Raw genomic sequence first — 26154 nt, 5'->3', positions numbered from 1 at the left:
TTTTAAAAACTTCATTCTTGATTTCAGATTATCTTTTTGTTCTCTCTGTTTATAAAATATTTTTGCTGTCTCTTGAGAGCTCTGCCCCTTCACAGTTAAGGGTTGGAGAGCCAGTGTTCTCAACCTTTTTATGCCATAGACCCTTACCATTAACCGAGGGGTCCGTAGACCCCAGGTTGGGAAACCCCTGACCTGGAGTTTTCCATCAGATATTTCTTCTTTGTTACTTAGAAATACTTTTTGACCAATATATTGACTTTTTGTTAATAGTTTTGTCCAATTTATGCATCTGTGAAGCCCCTTGCAGAGGCTTATAGCATCATTCAGCGCAGAAATAGGCCCTTCAACCCTCCATGTCTGTGTTGATCAACAATTATTTAGATGGGATGAAGTAGAACACCAGGCCAAAGGGCCCATTTCTGTGCTGTAGTGCTATGTCTTTATGGGTGAAAGAAAAATGGAAGGTTATGGGGCTCGTTAGGAGTGATGGATTGTATTGATCATAGAGTACTGGGGTGACATGGTAGTGTGGTGATTACATCGCCAGGACCCAGGTTCAATTCTACTGCTGTCCGTAAAGAGTTTGTACATTTCCCCCAGGTGGGTTTCCTTTGGATCTTCTGGTTTTTTCTACATTCCAAGGGCGTGCAGGTTAGTAAGTTAATTGGTCTTATGGATGAAATTGTGCGCTGTGGACCCTTTGGGCTGGAAAGGTCTGTTATTGTACTGTGTCTCTAAATTTAACAAAAGATTGGCACAACATCATGAGCCTAAAGACTGATTTATACTTCTGCGTAGTAGCCTACACAAGTGGTCTATGCCGTTGTGAGCATTTATACTTGTGTGTTGGTGTGTCTGCGTCGCTCTGCAATTCACTGCCAAAATGCTAGTTGGTGGCTGGGTTTCTATGCCACTGAGTTGAGTTTCTTTGTGTTGAGTTTCAACATGAAGAAACTCAAATTTCAAACAATTGTGACTGAAACTGAAGGAGGGTGAATTTTCTGTGCTTGTCCGGCCACTGAGAGACATGGACAAGGAAATGCATTTCAAATATTTTCGGATGTCGGCAGGTAGATTTGACGATTTGGTTCATTGTCTCCAACCATTTATTTCTCATCAGTGTACGCACAGTATACTCAGAGACTGGCAATCACCATTAAGAGTTTTAGCTTTAGGTGGAAGTCAAAAGGCTGTAGCAGCTAGCTACAAATTGGTGTCAAGCACAGGATCCTCCATAATTTCAGAGGTCTGTAAAGCTTTCTGGAAAGCATTGCAGCCAGAGTTCCTTCCCTGACCTTCAGTTGCCCAATGGGAAGCTGTTGCAGCGTAGGAGGAAATGCGATGCTACCAAGCGGACCAATCACAGTTGTTACGGTCTGTGTCGCCGCAACGTGTAGTTACATTTTTTGGGGAGGTACGCGTCAGATTACGGCGTAGGATACGTGGCTATGCCATACCTACGGTGTCGATTTGACACAGAAGTATAAATTGGCCTTAAGAGCCCATTCTGTGCTGTACTGCTCTATGTTCTATACTAATTGTTTGCTAGCATTTGGGATGTTTTTTGCTATTGCAAAGATTATAGATAAATATGAAGTTCTTGTAATCCATTTACTGATTTCTTCCAATTTGCTATGTTTTAGTATTAACACAAAAGGGGAAATGATAAAAAGACTTTCATGGCTATCTTGTATGACAATGCAGAGATCAATTGGTAGCTAAAGTTAATTTGCAGCTGACAGTGCATTGTTTATAATGAAATATTGCAGTTTAAAGTTCCTAGGGTGAGACGGTGTAAATTCATTTTATCTGCTTATGTAGTCAGAGGTAAAGAAGGATGAAGGTTGTGCAGTATTAATGCCTGCTCTAGTACATCTTTTTTTATATATAGAATGCAAGTGAGTCAGAACTAAACAATAAAAGCTGATAGATTTAAGAAGAATGTACAGTGTTGCCGAGTGTTTAACAGCAAACCGAATCACTTGGAAATCAATCTGTCCACAAGTCCAGCAAACACCAATGTAATAATGACCTGTTTCAATTTTACTGGGGATAAATATTGCTGAGGACACTAGGGAGAACTCCTTCATTCTTACTAACAAATATTTTATTCATATATATTGATATTGATACCGCAAACCTAATAGCCTGGCGCAGATCCACAACATCATTCTTTCATTGTGGCATCAGAGGAGTTAGATTATTTTGACGAAAGTTAGTCTAAATTCACTTAGATTTTTGTGAACTTGCTGGCATCAAATTAATTTTGTTTAAAAGAATGTTTACACTGATGCTTAATGTATGAATTATGCTGAATGGCATAGAATTGCAGATATGATATCAAAGAATCTTAGATTTTGAAGTTTAATAATTAAAATAAATATGGAGAAATAGAAACCATTTATTTCCCTAATTTATTAAACAAGTGTTAAATCATGATGTTAAATAGTAAGTAATAGTTCAAGAATATTCAATGCTCAAAGATGTGGAGTTGAATTGTTAGAGCTACTCTCTAATAAATGCATAGTTATCATCAGTAATACTATATCTGAACTTACTATTGTAATTCAGGTGCTTTTAATGGAGATTTTAATAATGCTTATTGATAAGAATGGTAACACAAGGAATTCTGCAGATGCTGGAAATTCAAGCAACACACATCAAAGTTGCTGGTGAACGCAGCAGGCCAAGCAGCATCTCTAGGAAGAGGTACAGTCGACGTTTCGGACCGAGACCCTTCGTCAGGGCTAACTGAAGGAAGAGCTAGTAAGAGATTTCTCTTACTAATCTTACAAATCTCTTACTAACTCTTCCTTCAGTTAGTGCTGACGAAGGGTCTCGGCCCGAAACATCGACTGTACCTCTTCCTAGAGATGCTACCTGGCCTGCTGCGTTCACCAGCAACTTTGATGTGTGTTGCTTGATAAGAATGGTTGTGAATTGGCAATATTAAGAGATGTTCTGGAAACTATTCTGAAGATATGTTTTTGCTTAGAACTGGATTGCAGCTGTCTTCTCTACATTAAAATATTGTAGTATTTAGCATTACCGCCTGCTTGAAAATTTTCATTACATTGGCAATAATCAGGAGTGCAACAGAATTGGGGTTGATTACACACAGAAATAAGCCAAAATGGAATCTCTTTCAGTTTGGTCCAGCTTCTGACCCTTTGTTTTGCAGCAGTCAGAATGGCATAAAACGTCAAAGAACACTTCCCATGGCAACCACACAGGAACAAGACACATTATGTTTGCCTTTGTGGAGATCTTGCACATGTGCTAGAAGGGATATACATATCCTAGTCAACAAAATGCATGCCCAGAGGAAAGTTCTTTTGTATTTGAGATTTGGGTTGAAAGGAAGGGGAAGGAGAACTGGTGAAGCCCTTCGTGGTAATGATTTGGAAGGAAGTCGCTACTGTACTGTTTTTTCAGGATCGTGAATCTCCACATAATGGAGCAATGTGAAAAGAAGTTTCATGTCTCCACAAGATGTCAAGACCTCTGTTTACACGTGTTGAGTAGCCTTCCTCCGCAGTAAAGTGCATTTTGTATAAATCTTCAAGTTCTTTAAGCAATGTGCTGTTCAGCAGGAATTAGATTTTATAGCAAGCCTTTAAACTAATTGAATTTATTAATTCAACCATACTTTGTAATTAATGCTACCAGACATGCAAAGCAGGACATTAAGAATTTTCATGCATCATCTTTGTATTATTTTCTCTCATTCTCCTCCCTCCCGTCAAACCTAATTGTTTTGTGATAGTGGTAGTGTTTGGAGAAAGGAGAGGGGCATGTGGCTTTCAGAGGTGACAACAGATTTGAAGATTCCTTCTGATAGAGAGAAGTACTTTCTATCTGGGACTCACTTTTATCCTGCAATATCAATGTTTCCTTCATTTGTTTAGGCAAGATATGAGGCTGTAAATATTGTGGGGGACATCCTCTGTGGCCTTCTGTTTCCTCTTAATCTATTCAGGCTCTATATTGTTGAATTTAGGCTCCAGGCTTCCTTGCTGCTTTTTTTTCTTTGACACTAGCTGCTGCCTCTGGCTTGCAAGACTACGCTGCACAGTAATCTATGCTTAAATGGCTGACACGGCAGTGTTACCTCAGACTGACGCACCTTGAGGAAGCCTTGACCTTTCTCACTGCAATCCTTTATGACTTCCTTTGTGGTTAGAGAGTGTATAGTTGTCACCAACCATGGGTGGATCTTGTTTCTCAGGAACCATCCCCCTGCACTGTGCTTGCCACTGCAAATGTACAATAGTATGGTCTTCATCAGGATGTGTTTCCTAGAAATGTTGCATCCGTTGTATAGGAACTCCTGAGATCCATAATGAGCTGGAGGCTAGATAAGCATTCAGAAAGAATTGAATGGTGAGCTTCACTGATGAATTTGGATGAAAGTCAAGAAACTACTCAGATGGGGCAGCCTGAGTGTACGTGACCTTGGCCTCCAGGGAGAGATTAGGCCAAAGCCAAAGGGCTCATGAAGTGTGGTTTTCTGAGGCTTCTGGAGAAGGTTTAAAGTAGTGTGCAGAATCTGATTGGAGGTTTGGGAGTGAGAGAAGACACTCCAAAGATGTAGATTAGAAATGTAGTAATCAAAATGAAATTGTCAATGGAAACAAAGGCAAGTGGCAAATAGGGTCAGAGTGTGTATTTAAAGAAAGTTCAAATGCCAAATATAAAGCCATTATATCTAAATACACACTGACTTCCTAACAAGAAACATGAAAGAACTATACACGAGGTCATCAATGGTTATACTGTAAATCTTATCCACTATAGAAATGTGACTGCTGGGTGATGAAAGCTGGAATTGGATATTTCTGGGTGTTCAACATTTATAAAGGTCAACAAAAAGAGAAAATGTGTTGGGATAGTGTTGTTAATAAGAGATAACATGTAGAGTTAGAATGGATCTTGGCTTAGTAGATCATAGTATAGAATTCAGATTAGTTTATGTGAAGACAAGACACAGGGAGCAGCAAACATCAGTGGGAGTTTATTTATAGATCTCTGAATAGTAGTTATGATACAGAGCATGGTATAAGTAGGGAAAATGGGTGCATGCCATAAGTGGGAGTGATTATGGGGAATTTTAATCTATATATAGACAGGGCATATTCAAATTAATACCAATAATCTAGATGATAATTTCTTGGTGTATAACTAACTGGATACAGCTAAGATCCTGCCATTCATAACTATGTTGATTTAGATGAGGAAACCAAATGCAAAATTTTAAAGTTTATTTGTGATGCAAGTAAGTGGGAATGTGAGTGCTGATGTGAATACAAGGGGATATAGATAAGCTAAATGAGTGCTTGTCTCAACAGCATGACAGGTGGAACAAAATGTGAAAAATTGTGAGATCATCCATTTTTGCAGTAAAAAGCAGACAAGTTGAGTAAGTTTTTAATAGCAACATACTAGGTAACATTGAAGTTCAAAGAGACCTGTTCGAAGCATGCGCAAATCAGCAGGCAGTTACAAAGGTAAATAGTATCTTGACCTGTATTGTAAGAGGAGTTGAGCACAAGCGTAAAGATGTCTTACTGCATGACCTGCTGGCATATTTGTGAATGCTGTTTACTTACTGTTGAGGGATTGCAGTGAAAATTAACCAGGTTGGCTCTGGAGAGTGGCAGATCTGTCAAATTGGGAAGAAATTGAGAAAACTAATCCTTCATTCCTTAGAATTTAGAAGAACGAGAGCTGACTTCATTGAAACATGCAAAACCTTAGTGGACTTGGTGAGGTAAATCTGACGAAAATGTTTCTCCTGGCTGAAGAACAAAATAAAGGAGTGCCCATTTAAAACGGAAATGAACACTGTGGTAAGGCTTTGTAATGATTCCCTTGTAGATCTGTGGAGGTTCTTGCATTGATTGCATTTAAAACAGACCAGTAGATTACTGGTTATTTTTTAAAAAATTAACAAATATGGCATAAGGTGGGAAAATGGAGTTGAGGTAGATGATCATTCATCTTGTTAAATGCTAAGCAGGCTGAATACCCTACACTTACTCCTTTTTTTTATATATATAACTTTTTGCTTATTCCTCAGATAAGACCTGTCAAGTTTCATTTGAACCATTGTATAAATGCACTGTTTTTAACAATAGTGGGAATAAAGTCTAGTGAAACATTTTTTTTTTATTTTTATTGAAAATCTCAGGTATACTCTATTTTTCCTGTAGTGGCACCTCTATCAGGAGTAATAGCTGTTATCCCTTCACCCTGCATAATTTGGAAATGTTACTTGGTCTTGTATGTCATGCAATATGAAAGAACGATCTTTCAAAATTTCCCAGGAAAACACTGATTTGGTATCCAAACATTTTCTTTCAAAGGAAATTATTAACTTGTGATTATTACCAGGTTGCGAGAGTGCATCTTTAAATGGCAGGTTATGACACTGATAGAAGTACCAAAACAAAGTTCACAGCACAGGACAAAGAATAGGAGCTATAAAAATTGCACACTGTTTTAATGAAGCATTATTCTGTATTCAGCAATGGCTATGAATGTGTTTTCATGTACAAGGTGTGAATTACCAATATATGTTGTTTATAAATCTAGCTTTGATGTAACTTGGTATAACCATAGTTCTCATCTCATTTAACACATTTACAATTGCCTCAGGTTGAAGCAGTGTCTCAACTACTGCTTTCAATCAATAAATCATTGATTTCATTTGCAACTTTTTCATCACATTCTGTTGCATGGTTTATAATCAAAGCAGCATTCAAGCACAGTGGATAGAAGTAAAACTAATTCAGCAATATCTTTTGGACAAGAAAGTGATCAGTTTCTTTAGAGCTCAGGAGGAAAATAATGTGATTTCTTATACCTTTTAGAAATATTTTTAAAATGTTGTTTTAATAGTATCATGATTTTGCTGCTAATTTACATAAGCTCGTGTTTCTCTGCTGCTATTGATCTGTCCTGTTGGGCAGCAAGAACGTTCAACTTCCCTCACCAAGTTAATAAGTATGAAGTACAGCAGAGTTAGTGTTTTGAGTTTTCAGCATCTTGCAGTCTTTAGCTTTAAAAGTTCAAATTAAATTTGTTATCAAAGTACATATATGTCACTGTCTACAGCTCTGAGATTCGTTTTCTTGCAGGCATACTCTATAAATCCACAATAGGATAATAACCATAATAGAATCAATGAAAGACCACACCAACTTAGGCTTTCAACTGGTGTGCAGAAGACAACAAACTGCGCAAATACAAATACGAAAAGAAAGAAATATGGAGAACATGAGATGAAGAGTCCTTGAAATTGAGTCCACAGGTTGTGGGAACATTTCAATGATGGGTCCAGTGAGGTGAATGAAGATGTCACCCTTGGTTCCAGAGCCTGATGGTTGAGGGGTAATAACTGTTCCTAAACCTGGCTGTGTGAGTTCTAAGGCTTCTGTACCACCTTCCAGATGGCAGCAGCGAGAAGAGAGCTTGACCTAGGTGGTGGGGGTCCCTGAAGATGCATGCTGTTTCCTGCGACAATGTTTCATGTAGATGTGCTCAATGGTGGGGAGGCCTTTACCTGTAATGGACTGGGCTGCATCCACTACTTTTTGTGGGATTTTCCAGTCAAGGGCATTGGTATTTCATACCTGGCTGTGACACAGCCAGTCATTATACTCTCCACTACACATCTGTAGAAGTTGGTCGAAGTTTTAGATGTCATTCCAAATCTTCGCAAACCTCTAGGGAAGTAGAGACACTGCTGTGCTTCCTTCATATTTGTACTTGTGTGCTGGGCCCAGGACAGGTGCTCTGAAATGATAACACCAAAGTTGCTGATGCTCTCCACCTCTGATGAAAACTAGCTCTTGGACCTTTAGTTTCCTCCTCCTAAAGTCAATAATCAGCTCTTTTGTCTTGCTGACATTGAGTAAGAGGTTGTTGTTGTGGCATCACTCAGCCAGATTTTCAATCTCTCCTATATGCTGATTTATCACCACCTTTGCTTTGGCCCATGACAGTGGTGTCATCAGCAAACTTGAATATGGCATTGGAGCTGTGCTTAGCCACACAGTAATAAGTGTAAAGCGAGTAGAGCAGGGGCTAATCACATGGCCTTGTAGTACATCTGTGCTGAAGATCGTGGAGGAGATATTATTACCGATCCAAACTGACATGGCGGGGGGTGGGGGTGAGGAATCTGCAATTGAGGATTCTGTTGCACGAGTAGGTGCTGAGGCCAAGGTCTCGAAGCCTATTGAAAGTCAAGCTGTAGTAAATGTAAAACATCCTGATGTATTCATCTTTGCTGTCCAGATGTTCCGGGGTTGAGTGAAGAGCCTAAGAGATGGCATCTGCTGTGGAGCCAGAAGGGAAATTGGAGCAGATCCAAGTTGCTTCTCAGGCAGGAATTGAAATGTTTTATCGCCAACCTCTCAAAGCACTTCATTTCTGTGGATGAAAGTGTTACTGGACGATAGTCATTGAAGCAGGTTACTGCATTCTTCTTGGGCACCGCTATAAGTGAAATCTGCTTGAAGCAGGTAGGTACTTCAGACTGCTGAAGCGAGAGTTTTGAGATCTCAGTGAATGCTCCAGCCAGTTCAGCACAGGCCTTTAGTACTTGGCCAGGTACTCTGTCTGGGCTGAACACTTTTTGTGGGTTCATCCTGGTGAAGACTATTGTGGGAGTTTGTGATGGGTCCTCCATGTTTTGACAGTCAAAGCGAGCATAGAAGGCATTGAGTTCATCTGAAAGTGAACTTGGTAGGAATTGTGTGTGGTGCCTTAATGGTTAAATTTGGATCACTTGAACTTGGTTTTAGAAATAGGTGTGGAGTCATACACAGGTCAGAAATGAGGTTAATAGATTTCTTTTACTGGTTATTAATCTTTTAAGTGACATTTGATAGAATCACAGAAATGTACAGTACAGAAACTGGCCCTTATGGCCTGACATTCTGGCCCAATATTTTCTAATTCAATTCGCCCAAAGCAGATGAATATTTCTCCATGTGCCAGAGGGACTAATCTCAATTTTAAGGTTCTGAATATGTTACTCTGCAATACTTAAGTGAATGTTCTACTTTCCCTGGGTTGTAAATTGTGTCATTTAATATTAAATTAAAAACAATTTGGTGCTTTGTGCCAGTACTCATTAAGGATTAGATTGAAATGGCAGTGTTACAAAATCAGCAAGTAGGAAAATATTAAAGCTTATTTCAGCTGGTAGGAATTTACTGATGTATTTGAGTGCATTTGTTGTTCTGACAAAAGGATTCCTGCACAATAGGTAACAGAATTCATCATATCTAAACTAGTCAATAAAATAAGTTGAGTCAATAATCACACACAATCAATCTTCTGGAGATTTATAACTTCGAAGTTAAAGAGGAATTCAGGAATTGGTGCAGCTTAATCTCTTCCACTCAAACCTACATGTCCGCATTCTATTTATTTTAATAAACTTTTTAACTTACATTTTCAACTCTTAATTTTGCTAAATTCTTGAGGCTTGATGTTCAGAAAGCATTGGTTTGCAGCAGGTAGTTTGCATGGTAAAACACGAGTGGTTTATGTTAGGGTGGAGAGAGGAGATGAAAATAAAGGCAGGAAGACAACTAGACAAATCATCTTGGGTTAGCTAATGCACCACATTCACCAGTAGGACAGTTATTCTCAGCCCAGTTGATCTTTCAGTGTTGCCTTTCAGAATCGGGGGCTCAGGCCTAAATTGGGAGAATTGCCTCTTTGACTGTTTAAGCAATAGCTGATACAGTGGAGATGCAAATGACAGCAGAGACTGTAATCTGAAACAAAAAATAAACTTCTGGAGGAACTCAATGTGTCAGACTGCATCTGTGGAGGCAAAGGGATGGTTGGGAGTTTTGGGTTGAGACCCTGCGTGGGACTAAGGGTGTAATGGGATGGTCAACGTTTGGCTATCTCTTTTATATTCTCAGTGAAAGTAAATTTATTGAAGTACATATTGTGCAAAACTCATGGGTGTATGTGTATATGTGTGTACAGTATACTGTATATATGGTGCTTAAGACTTTGTATAGTACTGTAGTAATTTTATGTATTACACTGTACTGCTGCCACAAAAAAAAATCATGACATATGTGAGTGATGATAAACTTGATTCTGATATGGGTCTCTTATATGAACTGAGAGTGGGAAAGGGGCAAAGAGGGGAGAATCATGGCTGAGAAAAGGTGAAGGGAAAAGAGAGGGAACAAGAAGCACCAGAAAAACATTCTGTAATGATCAGTAAACCAATTGTTTGAAATCAAATGACCTTGCCTGGTATCTCAAGTGAGTTGGGTGTGTCTGTACCTGCATCATCCCCCTCCCTGGCACACCTCTGCCACACCTCTGCCACACATCTCTTGCAGTGCTCCACCCTTGCCATTCATAATATCCTTTGCTCCTGCCAGATTAACAAATTCCACATCTGTACAAAATTCTTAGTCACCTGAGAGGTAGGGGTGTGTGTGTGTGTGTGTGTGTGTGTATATAAATTAAGACAAATTATCTAAATAAAAGAACACTGCGAACATAAATTGTAGAGTCCTTGAAGGTGAATCTGTGGGTTGTGGAATCAGTTCAGAGTTCACTTGAGTAAAACTATTGGGCTTCTGAACTTGTGTGGATGATTATTGAGTAATAACTGTTCCTAAACATGGTGGCGTGGGACCTAAGGCTTCTATGCCTCCTGCTCAGTAGTAATATAGAGAAGAGAGCATGGTCTGGATGGTGGGGGCCCATGATGATGAATGCTGTGTTCTTGTGGCAGCACTCCTTGTAAATGTGCTCAGTGGTGGGAAGGGCTTTGCCTTTGATGGACAAGGCTGTATCTATTACTTTCCATTGACTTCTCTGTTCCTGGTCATTGGTGTTTCTATGCCAGGACATGGCATAACCAGTGCATTTGTTGTAGTTTGTCAAAGTTCTATGATTGTTATTACTGATAGCAAATTGACACATTAATTTTCTAAATTTGTTAATTATGCCACCAGAAAATGAAATATAAATCCTATTGACTTTTGTCTAGAATGGATCTAAGTGCTCCGACCTTATCAGGCCTCAAGACTTCTCATGCCTCATAGTAGGAACTATCTTCACTTGCTTTCCCTATTAATGTCCAAAATTGTATAATGAACTCTTAACTTCTATTCTCTTGATTATAGAAACATCAGAACATTTGTGGGAAGGCAGGATGGGAGAAATAAGATGCACCAATGAAGGGGGAGGGCATCCCCTTGCCTTCCCTTTCCCACAAGCCCACCCATTCCTTTTTCCCCACTTGTTCCTCTCCTGGAATGGTTACAGGTGGCAAGCGATCAGTATATCGTGCAGACCAGAAAGATCTTAGATTTAATTATTGGTTTATGTTTGCTGAACCCATTGTTGGGATGGGGGTGGTGGCGAAACATGGTAGTATTGGGAATATTGTCTGGAATTCTGGCTTATGACTGCAAGATGGTGATTTCTGCTGGCTCTGCATGCATTGCAGCTTATTTGAGGAACTTGTGATCCGAGCTAAGTACAAAATGCCTTTATGTAAATATAGAATACAAGGATCTTGACATTGACTGAAAGGATGACCAAACAAATTACACACGACTGGAACTAATTAACAATGTTTAAAACTACAACCTCTGCCATGAAAATCTTGGATCAAAAGAGAAAGCAAAGGTGGTTATTTTATATTGTATCAAAAGATAGGAAGAAGTCAGAGGCCTGATGCTGCCACAGAGAATGCAAAAATGATTAATTGGAAGAATTTATAATAGGAGAAAGGTAACACTTTGATAGGAAATAGATAATAAAGGGTGATGTGTTGTGAATGCTTGTGAAAGCAATTGCAGGAAACGAAGATGAATAGTAGAGGCTCTCAGATTGGAGCAGCTGGTAAAATTGCTACCATGCAGTGCTGGTGATCTTGAGTTCTGAACTTCAGTTCTGCCTCTGTAGACCATGTGCATTCTCACGGTGATCGTGTGTTTTCTTTGATGTGTTGATAGGTAGGTTCATTGCCCATTCTAAATATTGCCATATAGATTACAAAGAAAAAGTTAATGAGATGCAGGATTTTTCTGAGAGCTCAATGGTATGAGTGGTCTTCTGTATCATGACGAAATACAGAATTATACAAATTTAGGATTGTGCCAAGGAAATACCATATGGCAGAAATACAATAGTGAGAAGAAATGTCTTAACATCGAAGGCTTGACCAAGACCTTTATGGGAGAAGATATCTGTCCTGTACATTAATCAATGTCAATTTTATTTTACACCATCTGATTGAACAAAACTGAAATGTAGGTCAGTTAGTAAATCCAGCTTATTTCTGTGCTTTAAATACATTTTACATAGATTTGTTAAAAGATCTTTCAGCAAATTACTTGTTATTTTACTAATTAATATTGTTATCTCAGTGCTGTGCAGCTGACGAATTGGTCTTTATGCTAAATATCTGACCAGGCTGACAACTGAAACTGATTGAAGTCTGGCACATAACCAATGGATTTAACTACTACTTTGACAGAAGGGAGGTGTTTTGCTATGAGGAATGTGGAATAATGAATTGACCTCACTCAATGACCTGTTATTATTGAAATATAATTCTGATTCTCATTTACAGATGAGTATTTTGAAATATTCATTCTTTTATTATAATCCCTTAAAAGGTGTGACAAATCGGGGCTTGTTATAGATTTTAGTGGGTGCTGTTTTCTAAAATCGAAAGACTTTTGGCATTTCTGAAAGAGGGACAGAAAATCAACTGCAAAATTTTAGTTCCAGATCTTGCTCCCAAATAGTTTTCCTCAATTTCATTTCCCAGAAGCAGTTAGGCACTTAAATATATTTCATTGTTTCACCAGACACCCAGGGATTGCATGGAGTTGATTGCCAAAGCAGATCTTGTTTGTACCAATTGGTGCTTTATATGTGCAATCTGTCAGTATCTGTGGAAATTCTAAGAACCCATATTGAATGTCGGGTAAAAGAAAGTTCGCCACTATAGTACATTAGGATAGATATAATTTATAGTCAACTTTTGCGGTAAGAAAAGTTGATAGGATTCAGTTGGTTTGAAGTATAGTATTTAAAATGCTAAGAAGACAAAAGTATGTACTTAATGAAGTGGCCACTGAATGCATGTCTTGTCTTTTGAGGAAGTTGAAGGCTCAAATGTCTGCGAATTCACGAGTTTGTTGGAGGCCAAAGGCAGCCTGTTGCTTTGCCGCTTGGTATGTGTTGTTTCATTGTGTTCTGCCTAGCATGGTGGGCATCCTATGTTGGCACCAGAAATTGTGGTAACACTGGCAGGCTGCCCCATCGCATCCTTGGTTGTATTTGTTAATGCAAATGCTGCATTTCACTGTGTTTTGATGTACACAGAGCTCCTTCTGCACATTCTGTGTATTGCAACAAATTTTTTTGAAGGTGTTGTTTCCTCAGGAATCTTTCTTGTTTATGATAGACCACTTGAAGCTGAACACAAATATAATTTCAGACATCTTGTATCATGTAGGAATTTGCAGAAGCAAGGAATTAACTTTTATTGAATATAATGCATTTAATTGCAAATGGTGCTGATGCTTTGCAATAGTTCAATTGCTGAAAAGGTTTTTTTGATGATTTTCATTTGTGCTTAGTATTGAGGCTTCTCACTTAAGTGTCCAACAATAATCAGCCAGCATTGATGGATTCCAGTTTCCGTGATACTGTTTCTCCATGATGGCAATATCCTGGTGAAACCTTTCACCATGCTCGTAACTGACAGCGCCAAGATTTGCAGGGAAGAAGTCTAAGTTGGAATGTAGAAAATGAATCTTTAGTGACATATTGCACTTCATGGTTTTGTATAGTTGTAGCATGTTGTCAACCAGCTGCACCTGCTCTTTAGTTGCCAAGAATATTTTCAACACCATCCTTGTATGCTTTCTATGTGATTTTCTCTGGTCCCACTGGAAGTTCTTCGAATTGATGACGTGTTTGATTTGTGGACCAACAAAAATGCTTCCTTAATCTTGGCATCAGTTATTCTGACTTGAATTATGAATTGAAAGAACAAACATAGGTGATTAAAAATTGGGAGTGCATGATAGGGAAATTTTATGGTGTTTTTCATAATCAGCAGCCTAAAATCCATGAGATACACCCAGAAGTATTCAGGAAGCAAAATCTTTGATGTCCAGTGCTATCAGAGTATCCAGCCGCTGATCATACTGCCCATTCAATTAACTGTGGTTAATGGTAACATTGAAAACATTGTGGATTTATGTTGAGAAGTCTGTTTAGTTTTCTTTCATATTAATGGGCCACAAAACTGGGGTAATTAAGGTCTATTTTGAAAAGATTTCTTCCATGTATTTTGAACACATAACTAATCAAGTGCATTGGCAATTCCGTTGTGCTACTCCCATAGAAGATGATAGAAATACTGTATCATAACTGTTGCTAAAAGAAAATTGGGAGGCTGGCACATAATTGATCTTAATTGCAGACATGTACATATATAGTCCACAAGTAATTTGAAGAATGTAAACATTTATAATCTTACAAGATTTTTTAAAATACAATTTGGATTCTATCCTTGGGATATCTATGCAGATGAGTGAAATAATAATGAACAGTGTTCATAAATGCTTCCATCTGAAAAACATTCCAGAAAATATTTCTCCCTGCAATTATTTTCAGGATATTTCTTTGATTTAGCATGAAGCAAGATATCAGAAAATATCTGAGCAATAAAATGGCTGTAAGGGAAGTTGCTGTATTTCAATAACTGCTTTCTGATTTTTTGTAAGGAGAGAAAAAATATTGTGAACAGCTTGTGTTAGAGCGGGACACTGATCACTTGTGAAGTATAAATGGTATTTCAAATTTACATCTGCTATAGCTCAAAAATGCAATTCATTTTGACATACATGATAAGGCAAATAAAGCATCATTGCTGTCAAGATGATTGTTGCTTCAGGGAAAGCAGCTCTGGCATATTTCCACACAGCTAGCTGAAAGGCTCAGAAATGGCAGAATGAAAGTTAGACTGAGTTTTTAGGTACTGAACGGAATACCCTGAAAAGTTTTGAAAAGGTGAGAAGTAGGTGCAGATTTTTCATTGTGTATTATTTTTCCTTTCTGATGGTCTGTGAAAATGTCAGAAAAGAAAAGAATTTTGGAAAAAAGAATTGCATACCCTGTCTCTTTCTGATGTTGGTTTGGAGAATAAATGTTGTTGTCATTCCTTTTGTACTTTTCTCCACTGCAATTTTGTCTATTTAACTAAAATAAAACTCCAAAATGAAATCTGTTGATTATGGAATAAAGGATGGCAGAAATCAATCAGTGTCATCCTGGGATTTTTTAAATTATGCTTTCTTTTTCCCAAAAATGTAGAAATATGGTATGGTTTACATACTACTGAAATGACAATGTGTTGAATGAAATGGAGACCTTAAACTAAAATGGCTGTAGAATGATTGTTTATTTAAAAAATGCAAGATTTTATGATGCACTGAATTTTGAGTTCATTTTAATGCTTTGTTGAAATAAGGCTAAGGTTTTTGAGCTAGGTTTGAAAAGGTAATGTCTGAATTTATTCGATTACTTGGCTCAAGGATGTTAGAAATGAAAAATGCTTTTGTCTTTCATTCTCAAATGAATAGAATACAAGGTACTATTAAAAAATAAGGATCAATTTAATGGAAAGATTGAAAGTAGTATTATGCTATTGAGAACTGGCTCAGACAATTTCATTCTTGCTTTAAACTTGTTCTAATATCAAGGGAATAATAGAAATTGCTGGACATTCGGGTTTGGTTTGGATTTATTAGTTTTCACTGTTGCTCATGTATTCAGTTCCAAGGACAGGGGCCACAGTTGATAATTTGTATAATCTTGCATTCTGATTTATAAAATTAATAACATAATTAATGCTACTTGTGAAAGGACAAAGATTAAAGCGACAAAATATGAAGCTGCATATTGCTAATTTGATCGATGGTGGGGTTTGCAACAAATTAACATGAGTTTTATGCATCATATCTGTTTAAATGAGACACTGCTAAGAAAATGTTGAAAGCTAGACTCCCACCATGCTAAATACAGCAAAGCTATCACTTAACTCTTATCTATTGAGCTTTGTTTGTGGAGCCATACTATCTGCTTAGATTATGTTTTTTAAGATTAGATAGTGATTATTGAACATTAGATGGATAGATGAAGCACTAATATTCTTTAGCTTTACTTTCTGACATACAAGCAAATACCACAGGATTTTGTTTCAAGAATTTTAAAATTCAAATTGAATCACCTTTCAAAAAAAATCTAAAGTTCTCAGTGGACACAGATACATTCTTATTAAAATATCTTTTGAGTTATTAAACTTGAATGAGGTTTCAGCTGGCTGGTGGCAAGATAAGTTTCTGTAGGATCTGCTTTGTATTGTACTTTGACAGTGCTTAGAAACACAGAAGAAAATGCTGTAACTTTGTAAATTCATGTAGGGTTTCATAAACTAGCTAAATGTGCTTGTGATTTTACAATTGGAAACATAAAGTCCAGTTTATTTATTAAATCCTGTATTACCTTTCATTTGTAGAAAGTGGGAATAACATTCATTGGATGTTATTTTATGAGTTTTTTAAAACTATATTGAGACAGTGGGATAGCTGGTGTAGCTGCTATCTCACAGCTCCAGCAACTAAGATTTAATTTTGATATCAGCTTTTGTCTATGTGCAATTAGTAAGTTCTCTATGTAACTGTGTTGGCTTACCCTGGCTCTTGCAGTTTGCTCCCACATCCCAAAGACATGCGGGTTGATAAGTTCATTGGTCACTATACATTGACCTTGCTGTGTAGGTGAGCGATAGAATTTGGAGGATGGAGAATAGGTTACAGGGAAAAATAGTTGAGTAGCAAAATTGTTCTGTGAGCTGGCATAGAGTTGATGGGCTGAAGTGGCTGCCTGCATGGTGGAGAAATAGCTATTCATATTGAGAAAAAAGACAACTAAATACTGTTATGTAAATCACTAGCCATGGAGGAAAAGCATGTTAACTAGTAATTGCATCATCGGACACAGCAGTGTAATTAGCAGCATAGTTTCCATGGCGAAAAAAAAATCCGACCCTTCAGTTTTACCTCACATTAAATCATCTGCCACATAACAAAATACATAGTTTCTGTTCTGTTAAGCATGGTCAGAAAAATGAGACCGTACTATTCATGAGTGACTAGATCCTCTCAGTGCAGTAGTGGCTGGGATAGCATGAAAGTGATGCTTCATACTTGGTTTTTACGCTTCAGCCCCACATCATCCATCTTCACAGAACTCCTGTAATCCCTTTTCTATGTCTCCCTAACCCCACCCCCTTGGGGTCTGTCTCAAGCAGTTTTCAAAAAATATCAATAAATGGCTATGCTTTAGTAATGGGCCAACATATTGATATGTTGCTGTTTCACTGCCATAGTGTGCACAAATAAATAGAGACATGTACTGCACACTGGAAATTCTAGGTAGTTTTTCTTCTTAACCTTTGAAGTGAAATACAGTATGCAGAACAATTTGTTGCAACATTATCTTAAAACACTTGACATTTTTCTAATGCAATGCTGCTGAACAACAAGCCCCTATATATTATTCTGCTCCTTAAACTCTTAACTTCGGATACATGGTGCTTGTAATTTGAAATTTATAAGTTGACAAATGAAGTAGTTATTGCCTTGGAATTACAAGATGCAGAATGTGAATTTTGTCTTTTAAGCCCCACTTATGTGCACAATAAATACCAATCTTAAATGCTTTGGGGGAAATGATGTTTCTAAATAAAATAGACTTTCTAAAAGCAAACAACAGGAATTCTGCAGATGCTGGAAATTCAAGCAACACACATCAAAGTTGCTGGTGAACGCAGCAGGCCAGGCAGCATCTGTAGAAAGAGGTGCAGTCGACGTTTCAGGCCGAGACCCTTCGTCAGGACTAACTGAAGGAAGAGTGAGTAAGGGATTTGAAAGTTGGAGGGGGAGGGGGAGATCCAAAATGATAGGAGAAGACAGGAGGGGGAGGGATGGAGCCAAGAGCTGGACAGGTGATTGGCAAAAGGGGATACGAGAGGATCATGGGACAGGAGGTCTGGGAAGAAAGACAAGGGGCGAGGGACCCAGAGGATGGGCAAGAGGTATATTCAGCGGGACAGAGGAAGAAAAAGGAGAGTGAGAGAAAGAATGTGTGCATAAAAATAAGTAACAGATGGGGTACGAGGGGGAAGTGGGGCCTTAGCGGAAGTTAGAGAAGTCGATGTTCATGCCATCAGGTTGGAGGCTACCCAGACGGAATATAAGGTGTTGTTCCTCCAACCTGAGTGTGGCTTCATCTTTACAGTAGAGGAGGCCGTGGATAGACATGTCAGAATGGGAATGGGATGTGGAATTAAAATGTGTGGCCACTGGGAGATCCTGCTTTCTCTGGCGGACAGAGCGTAGATGTTCAGCAAAGCGGTCTCCCAGTCTGCGTCGGGTCTCGCCAATATATAAAAGGCCACATCGGGAGCACCAGACGCAGTATATCACCCCAGTCGACTCACAGGTGAAGTGTTGCCTCACCTGGAAGGACTGTTTGGGGCCCTGAATGGTGGTAAGGGAGGAAGTGTAAGGGCATGTGTAGCACTTGTTCCGCTTACACGAATAAGTGCCAAGAGGGAGATCAGTGGGGAGGGATGGGGGGGACGAATGGGCAAAGGAGTTGTGTAGGGAGCGATCCCTGCGAAATGCAGAGAGGGGGGAGAGGGAAAGATGTGCTTAGTGGTGGGATCCCGTTGGAGGTGGCGGAAGTTACGGAGAATAATATGTTGGACCCGGAGGCTGGTGGGGTGGTAGGTGAGGACCAGGGGAACCCTATTCCTAGTGGGATGGCGAGAGGATGGAGTGAGAGCAGATGTACGTGAAATGGGGGAGATGCGTTTAAGAGCAGAGTTGATAGTGGAGGAAGGGAAGCCCCTTTCTTTAAAAAAGGAAGACATCTCCCTCGTCCTAGAATGAAAAGCCTCATCCTGAGAGCAGATGCGGCGGAGACGGAGGAATTGCCAGAAGGGCATGGCGTTTTTGCAAGAGACAGGGTGAGAAGAGGAATAGTCCAGATAGCTGTGAGAGCTCAGGGGATCTCCCATCCACTGCTACCAACCTTATAGTTCCCACACCCCGCACTTCCCGTTTCTACCTCCTACCCAAGATCCACAAACCTGCCTGTCCTGGCCGACCTATTGTCTCAGCTTGCTCCTGCCCCACCGAAGTCGTTTCTGCATACCTCAACACGGTTTTATCACCCCTTGTTCAATCCCTTCCGACCTATGTTCGTGACACTTCTCAGGCTCTTAAACTTTTCGATGATTTTAAGTTCCCTGGCCCTCACCGCTTTATTTTCACCATGAATGTCCAGTCCTTATATACTTCCATCCCCCATCAGGAAGGTCTCAAAGCTCTACGCTTCTTTTTGGATTCCAGACCTAATCAGTTCCCCTCTACCACCACTCTGCTCCGTCTAGCGGAATTAATCCTTACTCTTAATAATTTCTCCTTTGGCTCCTCCCACTTCCTCCAAACTAAAGGTGTAGCTATGGGCACCCGTATGGGTCCTAGCTATGCCTGCCTTTTTGTTGGGTTTGTGGAACAATCTATGTTCTGTGCCTATTCTGGTATCTGTCCCCCACTTTTTCTTCGCTACATCGACGACTGCATTGGCGCTGCTTCCTGCACGCATGCAGAACTCGTTGACTTTATTAACTTTGCCTCCAACTTTCACCCTGCCCTCAAGTTTACCTGGTCCATTTCCGACACCTCCCTCCCCTTTCTAGGTCTTTCTGTCTCTGTCTCTGGAGACAGCTTATCCACTGATGTCTACTATAAGCCTACTGACTCTCACAGCTATCTGGACTATTCCTCTTCTCACCCTGTCTCTTGCAAAAACGCCATCCCCTTCTGGCAATTCCTCCATCTCCACCGCATCTGCTCTCAGCATGAGGCTTTTCATTCTAGGACGAGGGAGATGTCTTCCTTTTTTAAAGAAAGGGGCTTCCCTTCCTCCACTATCAACTCTGCTCTTAAACGCACCTCCCCCATTTCACGTACATCTGCTCTCACTCCATCCTCTCGCCACCCCACTAGGAATAGGGTTCCCCTGGTCCTCACCTACCACCCCACCAGCCTCCGGGTCCAACATATTATTCTCCGTAACTTCCGCCACCTCCAACGGGATCCCACCACTAAGCACATCTTTCCCTCCCTCCCTCTCTCTGCATTCTGCAGGGATCGCTCCCTACACAACTCCCTTGTCCATTCGTCCCCCGCATCCCTCCCCACTGATCTCCCTCCTGGCACTTATCCGTGTAAGCGGAACAAGTGCTATACATGCCCTTACACTTCCTCCCTTACCACCATTCAGGGCCCCAAACAGTCCTTCCAGGTGAGGCAACACTTCACCTGTGAGTCGACTGGGGTGATATACTGCGTCCGGTGCTCCCGATGTGGCCTTTTATATATTGGCGGGACCCGACGCAGACTGGGAGACCGCTTTGCTGAACATCTACGCTCTGTCCGCCAGAGAAAGCAGGATCTCCCAGTGGCCACACATTTTAATTCCACATCCCATTCCCATTCTGACATGTCTATCCACGGCCTCCTCTACTGTAAAGATGAAGCCACACTCAGGTTGGAGGAACAACACCTTGTATTCCGTCTGGGTAGCCTCCAACCTGATGGCATGAACGTCGACTTCTCTAACTTCCGCTAGGACCCCCCCCCCCCCCCCGTACCCCATCTGTTACTTATTTTTATGCACACATTCTTTCTCTCACACTCCTTTTTCTCCCTCTGTCCCTCTGAATATACCTCTTGCCCATCCTCTGGGTCCCCACCCCCCCGTCTTTCTTCCCGGACCTCCTGTCCCATGATCCTCTCGTATCCTCTTTTGCCAATCACCTGTCCAGCTCTTGGCTCCATCCCTCCCCCTCCTGTCTTCTCCTATCATTTTGGATCTCCCCCTCCCCCTCCAACTTTCAAGTCCCTTTCTCACTCTTCCTTCAGTTAGTCCTGACAAAGGGTCTCGGCCTGAAACGTCAACTGCACCTCTTCCTACAGATGCTGCCTGGCCTGCTGCGTTCACCAGCAACTTTGATGTGTGTTGCTAGACTTTCTAAAACTAGCTTTATTTCTGAACACTTATTTGCAAATTTATCTGGTACCTGAAACTAGTTATCATTGGTAGATGGTAGCCAAATAAAGACACATTACTTATCAAACAGTACTTGCTATTTATTTTTTACTCCAAGTAAACAAGCAATTAAATTTACTCGTGGGAATTATTAAGGAATTGCTTTGTGGAAACTCAGAATTCAATAATTTACACTTAATTGAGACAAAAAAGGTGGTACATATTTAGATTCCTGAATATAGTTCAGAAAGAATATAAAACAAAGAATATGAAAGTACTTCAGAGAGAAGCATCAACCCCCCCCCCCAATCCTTTATACAAAATATGAGTGGCATCCCAATCATCAACCCCCCCCCCCAAAAACTTCCCTCTCCCACACAAAAAGAAACTGAACATTGAACCCTAAAAACAACCCCACCTGCACAAAATACTAACAAAACACAATAGAACATCACCCCCCAAACACCTTCCCCTTACACAACAAAACAGAAAAGGAATGGATGACTTTTTAAAAAAAAAAAACTCAATATAAAAACCATATGTCTGAAAAACACCACATTCCAGGCCCAGTTTAGGCTGGTTAGCTACATATTCCTACTTGTTCATCATATTTCTCTATCATTTTGGTGAACAAAACACTATTAATCTCAAGTTTAAAATGAAGAATTATCCTATCATTAAATACAGATTGAAGATTACTTCTAATTCATCCACCCTTGAATGGATGTCTGGCTTTTTTTTAAAAGTTATGATTTCTCATTTTATAGTCGGCAATCCATGGAATTAGTTTCTTTACGTTCCCCTCCACTTCCTGAAAACTCTGATCAAGTTGCACCTTGAACCTTATCAATCCCTGGAACCACAATCTTAATTTGTGAAAATTAACTACTGGTATTCAGGATTTTTATGCTAGGAATTATTTGTGCTCCCTCTATGCCCATTTCACCTGCAAGGTGCGATCTGCACAAGTGTTCAGACTTCCAGAAGTGTTTTAACTAGTATTACTGGAACTTGCCTGCACTTTGTGCATCTTGGGCCTCCAGGAAGAAAAGCCAATATTCCATTGGCTGATTGAGGATCTGGTACTTTCTCAGCTTATATGATGTATAAACTCTTCTTGGGCTTCCAGCTGGATACAGATATCGATTTTAAGTTTCGATGACAAACTCTGTCATCTTCATCAGGGGTGATGCCTGGTAGTATTTACACCCCCGTCGTCTGTCCCTAATGATTGGCGTAATAAGACAATTATGCACAACGTTCCTACAGGATGGTTACAAGGTGAAGGAAATTGTTAGAGCCTTTAAAAGGGTCAACAGAAAAACCAGGAAACTTAACAATGAGGAGGATCCCGTCGCTGCTGACTGTCTTCCCTATATTTACACGGTTTTTGGAAGGATTGCCAGGATCCTGAAGAAATACTCAATTAATATCATCCACAAACCCTTGAGGAAGCTCAAATTACAGCTTACGTGGGTCAAAGATGACCTGGGATTCAGGATAGCTGGCGTTTACAGGATTCCCTGTGAATGCGGAGCAGTGTATGTCGGCCAGACGGGATGCACGGTGGAAGCCTGCACCAAGGAACAAAGGAGGTGTATCCATTTGGATTACACGGAGAAATTGGCGGTAGCAGAACATTGCATTCGCAATGGCCATAGGATTGAATTTGACAGCATGGAACAGTTGTGCTGCACCTGTGGTTTTTGGGACTGCCTGGTGAAGGAAACCGTTGAAATAAAACCAGAGGAAAATAATTTTTAACAAAGATGAAGGTCTTGTTCTAAGTAAGAATTGGAATTTGATTGTAAACAAGGTGGGACAGTGGAAACCTGATTGAATGAGGACTAATGATTCAGGGAGGGGTGGACGACAGAGGTATAAATGCCACCGGAATAGACGATTACGCATCAGCGACAATAGATATGAAATTGTGTCGGGTTTTTATAAACAACAAAATTTATTAACCTCTACTCAAAAACAGAAAAGTAAACAAACGACTAACTTAAATGGAAGTTAACAGTTATCAAACAGTCGAACTTAAAGACAATTCTTAATAGATCTTACTCAAACACATTCTTAAGGTGGTAGTTCAAAGAGTCAAAGTGATTTATGAAATACGTGAGAGGAGAGACTTCCCAAACCAGCGATGAAGAAAAGACAAAACTGCTGACGCAGATCCCAGCTGAGAAATGCCTTGTTGGAAGAGATCACGAAGAATAAGATTTCTCACAGTAACTGACCTTTCGCTGGAGGTGGTCACCACACAACACCCGAGACCATGCAGGTGTTAAGCAAAAGTATGTGCCACAATACCCATATGGACCATACCAAATGTCAGTCACATTCAAGGCACACAGAAGGCCGTTGATTTCTTGGGTTCGTACGAAGCTGGCAAATTCTTTCACTCTTGCTCTCTTTCTTCGATTACAAAACCACCGACTGTGACTCCCCAACAAAACAACTATGCAACAAACTGCGGTCTCCCCTTTTATACCGATTGGAACATGCCATCACATGGCATCACATCACCCCACTATCTTGACCATTACATCATACTAATATCATGAGACAATTACATCATGCTCAAGAGATACTCACGGGACAGGTAACAAGACATGCCCAAGTATCATTCCCGATGAAGATGGCAGAGTTTGTTATCAAAACATTGGTTAAAATTGATACCTGTACCCACTAGAAGCCGGAGAAGAGTTTATTCCACTGGCTGTTTTGATTACTCCCTGTACTTGCCAAACCTACATGGACCCTGGATAATCTTTGAAATTAATTGTCTGGAGCTTTTTAGTATACAGAATGTATCATTTCATCCTTTTTATGCTCAAAGTGGATATCATCTTTACCATGAGTTTCCTTTTTTCAACTTCCATTCACACAGTTTACAATGCTGCTCACTTTGGGTGTATATTCTCATACCTCCTCAGCTGAACAGAAATCCCTGAGGCATTACTTGGTGCATTTTTGCCAATTTCAGAACTTGCCTATTATTGCGTTCATTATCATGATGTACGTGATCAATTTCTTAACAATTCAATAATTTGCTTTTAATTCTAGATGTTTCAAACTTTTACTGATTATCTCTTGTAGGAAAGATTATTCGTTGCTTTCTGAAGACTTTTGCAAGGCATACATTTTCCTGTTTCTAACTTCAGTCAATTTGAGAAGTTCATTATCGTTTGAAGGTGCTCAGTCACTTTATCTCTCATAGACGCTATTCATTTTGCATTATTGTACTATAAGGTCTGAAATTCCCTGATTTATAAAAAAAAGTTTCTCATTTTTCTTAAAATAACAGCATATTATACCAAGGGCAACAAAAGAGGGTAAATGTATCATAGGTGATACTCCCTTATTTTTCTTGAACCAGCAAAAGAGAAAAGATGCCAGAATTCTGCTTTTGTTTTTGAACATTTAAAATTCATTAAATATTCCCATGCCTTGTGTGTTCTTTAAAATGCTTTTACTTGATATTTGTCAGGATTCAATTCTATTTGATATTGTATATGCTGACCTGATTAGTCAACACATTGATCATCTTAAAGTTTATAGCTTTCTTCTTGAGAATCAGGTTTATTATCACTGACATATGTTGTGAAATTTGTACACTTGATTTTTTTTGTATTACATACCAAAGCATTAATAATAATTCCCTTCTGTGAAATTGAACTGTTTGGAAAAAATACCACAGATAGAAATGGGATCTTGTATTTAGCCATGTAGAACCTCACTGTATATGGTCTTCCTGTCAGCAAAACCCTTTCCACCATGATTAACCGAATTTGGCATCAGCCATTCCTTGCACCATTTACAATTACTTTTCTGCCAGTCAGCCATGTGGCAATTTGCCAAAAAGCTTGCTAAAATCTGAGTAGACAACGCCAAATGCACAGCCTTCAATGACGCACCTTAATCCTTTCTCATTCAAGGTAGTTTGGACACAACCTTTCATTAAGCCAATGCTCACTGCCTTAAGTTTTACTGAATGATGATTTATTTGTACTTGACAAATTTTTCAGATTTTTCCCACAACTGTTTGGGCTCACTGGCCTGTATACTTAATAATTATTTTCCTCTCTCTTTTTATTAGTTTACTGCATCACCTTAATGTAAGATATGAAATCTTGTAGGCCATCACATGACAGTGTTACAGCTCAGGGAGTTCGTGAGTTTAGGGGTTCAATTCTGGCACATTTCGGTTTTCCTCAGGTGCTCTATTTCCTTCCACAGTCCAAAAGATATACGGGATAGATTGTTCATTATAAATTGTCTCGTGATTGCGTCAGGGTTAATTGGATTTGTTGGCGGTTGCTGGAACAGTGTGGCTGAGAGGGCAGGGAGGGACTATTCTGAGTTGTATCGCTACATAAATAAATCATTTCTTTATTGTAAATACTGAAGTGATGCAATGATTCAGAATGTCTTCTGTTTCATTATTTCCATTTACAATATTTGGCAATTTTTATCACTTAATTTTTGACAGCGGTCTCAATCCTAATACTGTAAATATTGTAATTCATTTTAATGTGTTGTGCCTTACTTTTGCTCTTCATTCCAGTAACTCTGCTATCTATTTTCTGTTTTTATTATTTGAATTTCTGCTTGTCACTTTGGTATCTGTGCAACATTTTGCATTTTATAATTTTATATTACTCCTTATCTCTTTACTCATTAGTAGCTGATATTTTGGTAGTCATAGCTCCTATAATATCTCAGTGTTATAATCAGTTATGAAACACCCCTCTACTTTTTCCAGACATTAATGGATTTGCTGTTTAAACCCAGTTTGCTGTGGACATCTTTTTCACTCATCTTGTTGAATTGCCTGGAGAATCTGCAGTACTTTGTGTTTTTCCTTCACAATTGCATCATTAAACACATATTATAAAATTGCTCATGTACTGTTAGGCAGCTGATTAACTCTGGCAATAT

At 39.4% G+C, this 26154-nt stretch overlaps 1 protein-coding gene across 5 annotated transcripts in view; it reads left to right on the top strand.

The window, feature by feature from the left end:
* LOC140201512 (KH domain-containing RNA-binding protein QKI) overlaps positions 1 to 26154 on the top strand; it is a 552710-nt gene that overhangs the window by 3892 nt on the left and 522664 nt on the right. The window lies entirely within an intron of this gene.

This window comes from Mobula birostris, chromosome 8 (genome assembly GCF_030028105.1).
Source record: "Mobula birostris isolate sMobBir1 chromosome 8, sMobBir1.hap1, whole genome shotgun sequence".
NCBI lineage: Eukaryota > Metazoa > Chordata > Chondrichthyes > Myliobatiformes > Myliobatidae > Mobula > Mobula birostris.
The sequence above is the reverse complement of the archived record's forward strand: the minus strand, read 5'-3'. Positions and strand labels throughout refer to the sequence as shown.